This window comes from Musa acuminata, unplaced genomic scaffold (assembly GCF_036884655.1).
Source record: "Musa acuminata AAA Group cultivar baxijiao unplaced genomic scaffold, Cavendish_Baxijiao_AAA HiC_scaffold_1136, whole genome shotgun sequence".
In the NCBI taxonomy this organism is placed as follows: domain Eukaryota; kingdom Viridiplantae; phylum Streptophyta; class Magnoliopsida; order Zingiberales; family Musaceae; genus Musa; species Musa acuminata.
Window position 1 is genome coordinate 2480001 of NW_027021348.1, and position 7500 is coordinate 2487500.

Genomic DNA, 7500 nt, shown 5'->3' on the forward strand with positions numbered 1-7500 from the left:
TATCAAAATCGGGACTTGGAGCGGTAACACCAACATGATGGCCGTGCCACTGGACGACTTCCAAGTGATTCTTGGAATGGAGTTTATGCATGCGGCGAAGTTGGTGCCGATGCCGTTCTTAAACTCCCTATGTATGATGGGAGGCGATGACCCCTGCGTGGTTCCCGTCTCTCGGAGAGGAACCAAGGAGCCCCAACACATTTCGGCCTTACAATTGAAGAAAGGGGTGCGAAAGGGCGAACTGACATTCGTGGCTGCTATGAAGCTAGAGCCACTCAACGAAGAGGCCATTCAAGAACCTGCTGTAGTGGCGAACGTCTTGAAGGAGTTCGAAGACGTTATGCCACCCGAGTTGCCGAAGACTCTCCCACCACGCAGAGGCGTGGATCACAGTATCGAGCTGGAGCCAGGAGTGAAGCCTCCAGCGAGACCACCCTACCGCATGCCCCCGCCAGAGTTGGCCGAACTCAGGAAGCAGTTAGGTGAACTGCTAAGCGGTGGTCTCATCCGCAGCTCAAAAGCACCTTTCGGAGCTCCAGTTCTCTTCCAGAAGAAACAAGATGGGAGCCTCCGATTATGCGTCGACTATCGAGCCCTCAACAAAGTAACGGTGAAGAACAAGTATCCCATCCCGCTCATCGCGGACTTGTTCGACCAACTGGGCAAGGCCAAGTATTTCTCAAAACTCGACCTTCGGTCGGGGTATTGGCAGGTGCGCATTGCTGAAGGCGACGAAGCGAAGACTACCTGTGTGACCAGGTATGGAGCGTTTGAGTTCTTGGTGATGCCTTTCGGCTTAACCAACGCTCCGGCCACATTCTGTACTCTCATGAACCAACTATTCAAGGAGTATTTGGATAAGTTCGTGGTCGTCTACTTGGACGATATCGTCGTCTACAGCCAAACACTCGAGGAGCACGTCAAGCACCTTCGGACGATTTTCAAGGTTCTCAGGGAGAACACTTTGTTCGTAAAAAGGGAGAAATGCTACTTTGCTCAAACTGAGATCCTATTCTTAGGGCATCGAATCGGTGGTGGCTCCATTCGGATGGACAAGTCGAAGGTGCAAGCAGTTGCGGAATGGCGAACACCAAAGAAGGTGCCAGAGTTGAGATCCTTCCTTGGATTCGTCAACTACTATCGACGCTTCATTTCAGGATATTCGAAGCGGGCAACCCCACTGACGGAGTTGCTGAAGAAGGAGCAGCCTTGGAAGTGGTCTGACAAATGTGAGATAGCATTCCAAGATCTGAAGGCTGCTGTTCTGGAAGAACCAGTGCTCAAATTGCCAAACTATGGAGAGCCCTTTGAAGTCCATACCGATGCTTCGGACTTTGCTATTGGTGGAGTACTCATGCAAGAAGGTCATCCGGTGGCCTATGAGAGCCGCAAACTCAACGAGACCGAGAGGCGGTATCCAGTGCATGAGAAGGAGATGACAGCGGTGATCCACTGCCTACGAGTTTGGCGACACTACCTCCTCGGGTCGCGATTTGTGCTGAGGACAGACAACATCGCCCTGAGTTATTTCCAAACTCAGAAGAAGCTCTCCCCAAAGCAAGCACGGTGGCAGGACTTCCTGGCTGAATTTGATATGGCAATGGAATACAAGCCCGGGAAGGCGAATGTCGTGGCCGATGCGCTGAGTCGGAAGGTGGAGTGCGTGAATGCTGCACAACTGGAGGGCAGAGGCCAAACAAGTCAGTTACATTCCAACTTCCTTTCTCGAATCAGAGATGGACTGTATAGTGATCCCCAGGCAGTTATCCTGATGCAGCTCATCAAAGAAGGCAAGGCACGACGATTTTGGGTCCAGGAGGGACTTGTTTACACAAAAGGGAATAGAGTTTATGTTCCCCGAGTGGACAATTTAAGGCGTGAACTCTTGAAAGAGTGTCACGATTCCCTTTGGGCTGGACATCCCGGCATTCACAGAACATTGGCTCTCGTGGAGAGGGCCTTCTACTGGCCAAAGATGGGGATTGATGTGGAGGAGTATGTTCGAACATGCCTTACTTGCCAACAAGACAAGGTGGAGCAACGGAAGCCGGTGGGACTTTTGGAGCCGTTGCCTGTACCAGAAAGGCCATGGGAGAGCATTTCCTTAGACTTCATATCTAGCTTGCCGCCTGTAGGGGGACTTGGATCGATACTTGTGGTGGTCGATCGGTTTTCAAAGTATGCAACTTTCATTGCTGCTCCCCTACACTGTTCAGCTGAAGAGGCGGCCAGACTGATGATGAAGGGTGTAGTGAAGTATTGGGGAGTCCCACACAATATTGTTAGTGATCGAGACGCTCGGTTCCTGGGACGATTCTGGACTGAGCTATTCAAATTGTTGGGGTCAAAGTTATACTTCTCTACAAGCCTCCACCCCCAGACGGATGGTCAAACTGAAAGAATAAATTCGCTCTTAGAGCAGTATCTCCGGCACTATGTGAGTGCCAATCAACGAGATTGGGTGAAGCTGTTGGACATCGCCCAATTCTCCTACAACTTGCAGCGGAGCTCTGCATCCAACAAGAGCCCCTTCGAAATTATCACAGGACAACAACCGTCGACTCCGCACACTATGGCAATTGGTTATACTGGGAGTAGTCCATCAGCCTACCATTTCGCAAAGGAGTGGCATCGAAATGCCGATATTGCGCGGGCTTACTTGGAGAAGGCGGCAAAACGGATGAAGAAGTGGGCAGACTTGGGAAGGCGACCACAAGAGTTCAAAGTTGGCGATTTGGTGTTGGTAAAGCTCCAACCAGCATCACTCCAATTCTTCAGGAAAAGAGTCCACAAAGGATTGGTGCGTAAGTATGAAGGGCCCTTCCCAATTATCAGCAGAGTAGGCAATGTTTCTTACAAGTTGCAGCTGCCGGCGTGGTTCAAAATTCACAACGTTCTTCACGCCAGCAACCTGAAGGCCTACCATTCGGATCCGCAAGATGCTTCTCGAAGTATTCCAACTCGGCTACCTCCCATCACAGCCTCCTACGAGAAGCGAGTGGAAACCATTCTGGCGGATCGCAAGATAAAGCTACCCAACGGAGCGGAGCAGACAGAGTACTTGGTGAAGTGGCGAAAGCTTCCCCGAACTAAAGCCAGTTGGGAGCCTGAAGACGCCCTGCGACATGAAGAAGAAGTCATCAACAACTACCAACAAGCGTCGACGAGGGCGTCGACAGTTTAAGTGGGGGAGAATGTCACGAACGGTCGTCGCGCACCCGCAACAACTCCGTTCAACGAACCGTTCGTCGCTCGCACCCGCATGTACAGCTGCTTGACAGCATGTTTTCTTATGGTTTTGGGTCATTTTGCTTGTAAATATGTAAGTTCGAACAAGCTGCAGCGTTGCAAAGCGACCGTTCACCAAACCGAGCAAAACAGCCCCAAAACAGCCCAAAACGGAGCCGTTTTCGCGTGCCGCGGGAGGTGAGCGGAGTGCTGCCTCCGCTCACCAAAATGTCAGCCAGCTCAGACCCCAGGAACCCCCCGGGTGGCACATGGCTGGATGGGGCTTCGGTTATATACCGGGCGTTGAACACTCTTTCGCAAGTTCGCACGTGACCTTTACGGGAACTTGGTGTTGCGTCCGGGACCAGGTGAGCGGCTGTTTGTGGGCTTGCAGCTGTTCGTTCATCCTTGAAAGCCTTGTTTTCCTCCCTCTCCCTCTTTTCTCTTGTGCACACAAGGTGTTCGACGATTTGCTTGTAAAGCTTCCCTTTTCGCGAGACTTCGGGACTTGTCCGTTGCTCGTTCTTTCGATCTAACTTTCTTTCTCTTTTACAGGTCCTTCGGGACCTGCGAGAGGTTACAAAGTGGCTGATCCTTGCGGAGCAAGATCGCAAGGGCAAAGCGCGACTTAGGCAACGCAAGCTAAGTTCGCGTCTTTGCAACGAGGGTGACCCGCGACTTAGGCAACGCAAGCTAAGTTCGCGTCTTCGGCCGCAAGGGTGCCTCACGCCTTAGGCAATTCCAGCTAAGGTCGTGACAGCACGTGGCGACCGAGTGCCTTTGATTCGATGAGGCACAATTCTTCACCCGCCTCGCAGCTCACCTCATCTCATCTCACCTGTATACAGTTGGGTTCAGACAATAATACAATGGCTCCTCACCCGTCTGCATACTTCGTTCGAAGTCAAAATGTCTTGTTTTGGCCTTCCCGGTGTCCCTCTTTCCCCCCCAAAGATGGGGCCTTCAGATAACAACACAGGGCGAGATGGGGCATTCGGATGCCAGGGAAGGTGCTGCCCCCACACTTCGCTCGCTCTCCGTCGCTCGGCAAAAGATGGCCAAGTTTTGGCCTGCCCTCTTTCCCCCCTTCTTGCACCCTTTTGGCCTGTTTTTGGGCTGCTCTTTGCTAGATGGGGCTTTTGTATAGCAGGGACGGTGCTGCCTCTCGCTTCGCTCGCTGTCCGCCGCTCCCCGCTCGCTCACGCGGCCAAAAACGGGCAGTTTTGGCCCGTTTTTGGGCTGTTCTGGCCCGTTTTTGGGCTGTTCTTGCGTGGCGCGGCGACCGTCGAGAGCGGAGCAAAATGTCAGCCATCTCAGCACCCTGGAACCCCCCGGGTGGCACAGGGCTGGATGGGGCTTTCGTATAGCAGGGAAGGTGCTGCCTCTCGCTTCGCTCGCTGTCCGCCGCTCGCCGCTCGCTCGCCCAGCCAAAAATGGCCAGTTTTGGCCCGTTTTTGGGCCGTTTTGGCCAGTTTTTGGCCTGTTTTTGCGTTGCGCGGTGACCGTCTTGAGCGGAGCAAAATGTCAGCCATCTCAGCACCCTGGAACCCCCCGGGTGGCACAGGGCTGGATGGGGCTTTCGTATAGCAGGGACGGTGCTGCCTCTCGCTTCGCTCGCTGTCCGCCGCTCGCCGCTCGCTCGCGCAGCCAAAAATGGCCAGTTTTGTCCCGTTTTTGGGCCGTTTTGGCCAGTTTTTGGCCTGTTCTTGCGTCGCGCGGTGACCGTCGTGAGCGGAGCAAAATGTCAGCCATCTCAGCACCCTGGAACCCCCCGGGTGGCACAGGGCTGGATGGGGCTTTCGTATAGCAGGGACGGTGCTGCCTCTCGCTTCGCTCGCTGTCCGCCGCTCGCCGCTCGCTCGCGCAGCCAAAAATGGCCAGTTTTGGCCCGTTTTTGGGCCGTTTTGGCCAGTTTTTGGCCTGTTCTTGCGTCGCGCGGTGACTGTCGTGAGCGGAGCAAAATGTCAGCCATCTCAGCACCCTGGAACCCCCCGGGTGGCACAGGGCTGGATGGGGCTTTCGTATAGCAGGGACGGTGCTGCCTCTCGCTTCGCTCGCTGTTCGCCGCTCGCCGCTCGCTCGCGCAGCCAAAAATGGCCAGTTTTGGCCCGTTTTGGCCAGTTTTTGGCCTGTTTTTGCGTTGCGCGGTGACCATCTTGAGCGGAGCAAAATGTCAGCCATCTCAGCACCCTGGAACCCCCCGGGTGGCACAGGGCTGGATGGGGCTTTCGTATAGCAGGGACGGTGATGCCTCTCGCTTCGCTCGCTGTCCGCCGCTCGCTGCTCGCTCGCGCAGCCAAAAATGGCCAGTTTTGGCCCGTTTTTGGGCCGTTTTGGCCTGTTTTTGGGCTGTTCTTGCGTCGCGCGGTGACCGTCGTGAGCGGAGCAAAATGTCAGCCATCTCAGCACCCTGGAACCCCCCGGGTGGCACAGGGCTGGATGGGGCTTTCGTATAGCAGGGACGGTGCTGCCTCTCGCTTCGCTCGCTGTCCGCCGCTCGCCGCTCGCTCGCGCAGCCAAAAATGGCCAGTTTTGTCCCGTTTTTGGGCCGTTTTGGCCTGTTTTTGGGCTGTTCTTGCGTCGCGCGGTGACCGTCGTGAGCGGAGCAAAATGTCAGCCATCTCAGCACCCTGGAACCCCCCGGGTGGCACAGGGCTGGATGGGGCTTTCGTATAGCAGGGACGGTGCTGCCTCTCGCTTCGCTCGCTGTCCGCCGCTCGCCGCTCGCTCGCGCAGCCAAAAATGGCCAGTTTTGGCCCGTTTTTGGGCCGTTTTGGCCAGTTTTTGGCCTGTTCTTGCGTCGCGCGGTGACCGTCGTGAGCGGAGCAAAATGTCAGCCATCTCAGCACCCTGGAACCCCCCGGGTGGCACAGGGCTGGATGGGGCTTTCGTATAGCAGGGACGGTGCTGCCTCTCGCTTCGCTCGCTGTTCGCCGCTCGCCGCTCGCTCGCGCAGCCAAAAATGGCCAGTTTTGGCCCGTTTTGGCCAGTTTTTGGCCTGTTTTTGCGTTGCGCGGTGACCATCTTGAGCGGAGCAAAATGTCAGCCATCTCAGCACCCTGGAACCCCCCGGGTGGCACAGGGCTGGATGGGGCTTTCGTATAGCAGGGACGGTGATGCCTCTCGCTTCGCTCGCTGTCCGCCGCTCGCTGCTCGCTCGCGCAGCCAAAAATGGCCAGTTTTGGCCCGTTTTTGGGCCGTTTTGGCCTGTTTTTGGGCTGTTCTTGCGTCGCGCGGTGACCGTCGTGAGCGGAGCAAAATGTCAGCCATCTCAGCACCCTGGAACCCCCCGGGTGGCACAGGGCTGGATGGGGCTTTCGTATAGCAGGGACGGTGCTGCCTCTCGCTTAGCTCGCTGTCCGCCGCTCGCCGCTCGCTCGCGCAGCCAAAAATGGCCAGTTTTGTCCCGTTTTTGGGCCGTTTTGGCCTGTTTTTGGGCTGTTCTTGCGTCGCGCGGTGACCGTCGTGAGCGGAGCAAAATGTCAGCCATCTCAGCACCCTGGAACCCCCCGGGTGGCACAGGGCTGGATGGGGCTTTCGTATAGCAGGGATGGTGCTGCCTCTCGCTTCGCTCGTTGTCCGCCGCTCGCCGCTCGCTCGCGCAGCCAAAAATGGCCAGTTTTGGCCCGTTTTTGGGCCGTTTTGGCCAGTTTTTGGCCTGTTCTTGCGTCGCGCGGTGACCGTCGTGAGCGGAGCAAAATGTCAGCCATCTCAGCACCCTGGAACCCCCTGGGTGGCACAGGGCTGGATGGGGCTTTCGTATAGCAGGGACGGTGCTGCCTCTCGCTTCGCTCGCTGTCCGCCGCTCGCCGCTCGCTCGCGCAGCCAAAAATGGCCAGTTTTGGCCCGTTTTGGCCAGTTTTTGGCCTGTTTTTGCGTTGCGCGGTGACCATCTTGAGCGGAGCAAAATGTCAGCCATCTCAGCACCCTGGAACCCCCCGGGTGGCACAGGGCTGGATGGGGCTTTCGTATAGCAGGGACGGTGATGCCTCTCGCTTCGCTCGCTGTCCGCCGCTCGCTGCTCGCTCGCGCAGCCAAAAATGGCCAGTTTTGGCCCGTTTTTGGGCAGTTTTGGCCAGTTTTTGGCCTGTTCTTGCGTTGCACGGTGACCGTCGTGAGCGGAGCAAAATGACAGCCATCTCAGCACCCTGGAACCCCCCGGGTGGCACAGGGCTGGATGGGGCTTTCGTATAGCAGGGACGGTGCTGCCTCTCGCTTCGCTCGCTGTCCGCCGCTCGCCGCTCGCTCGCGCAGCCAAAAATGGCCAGTTTT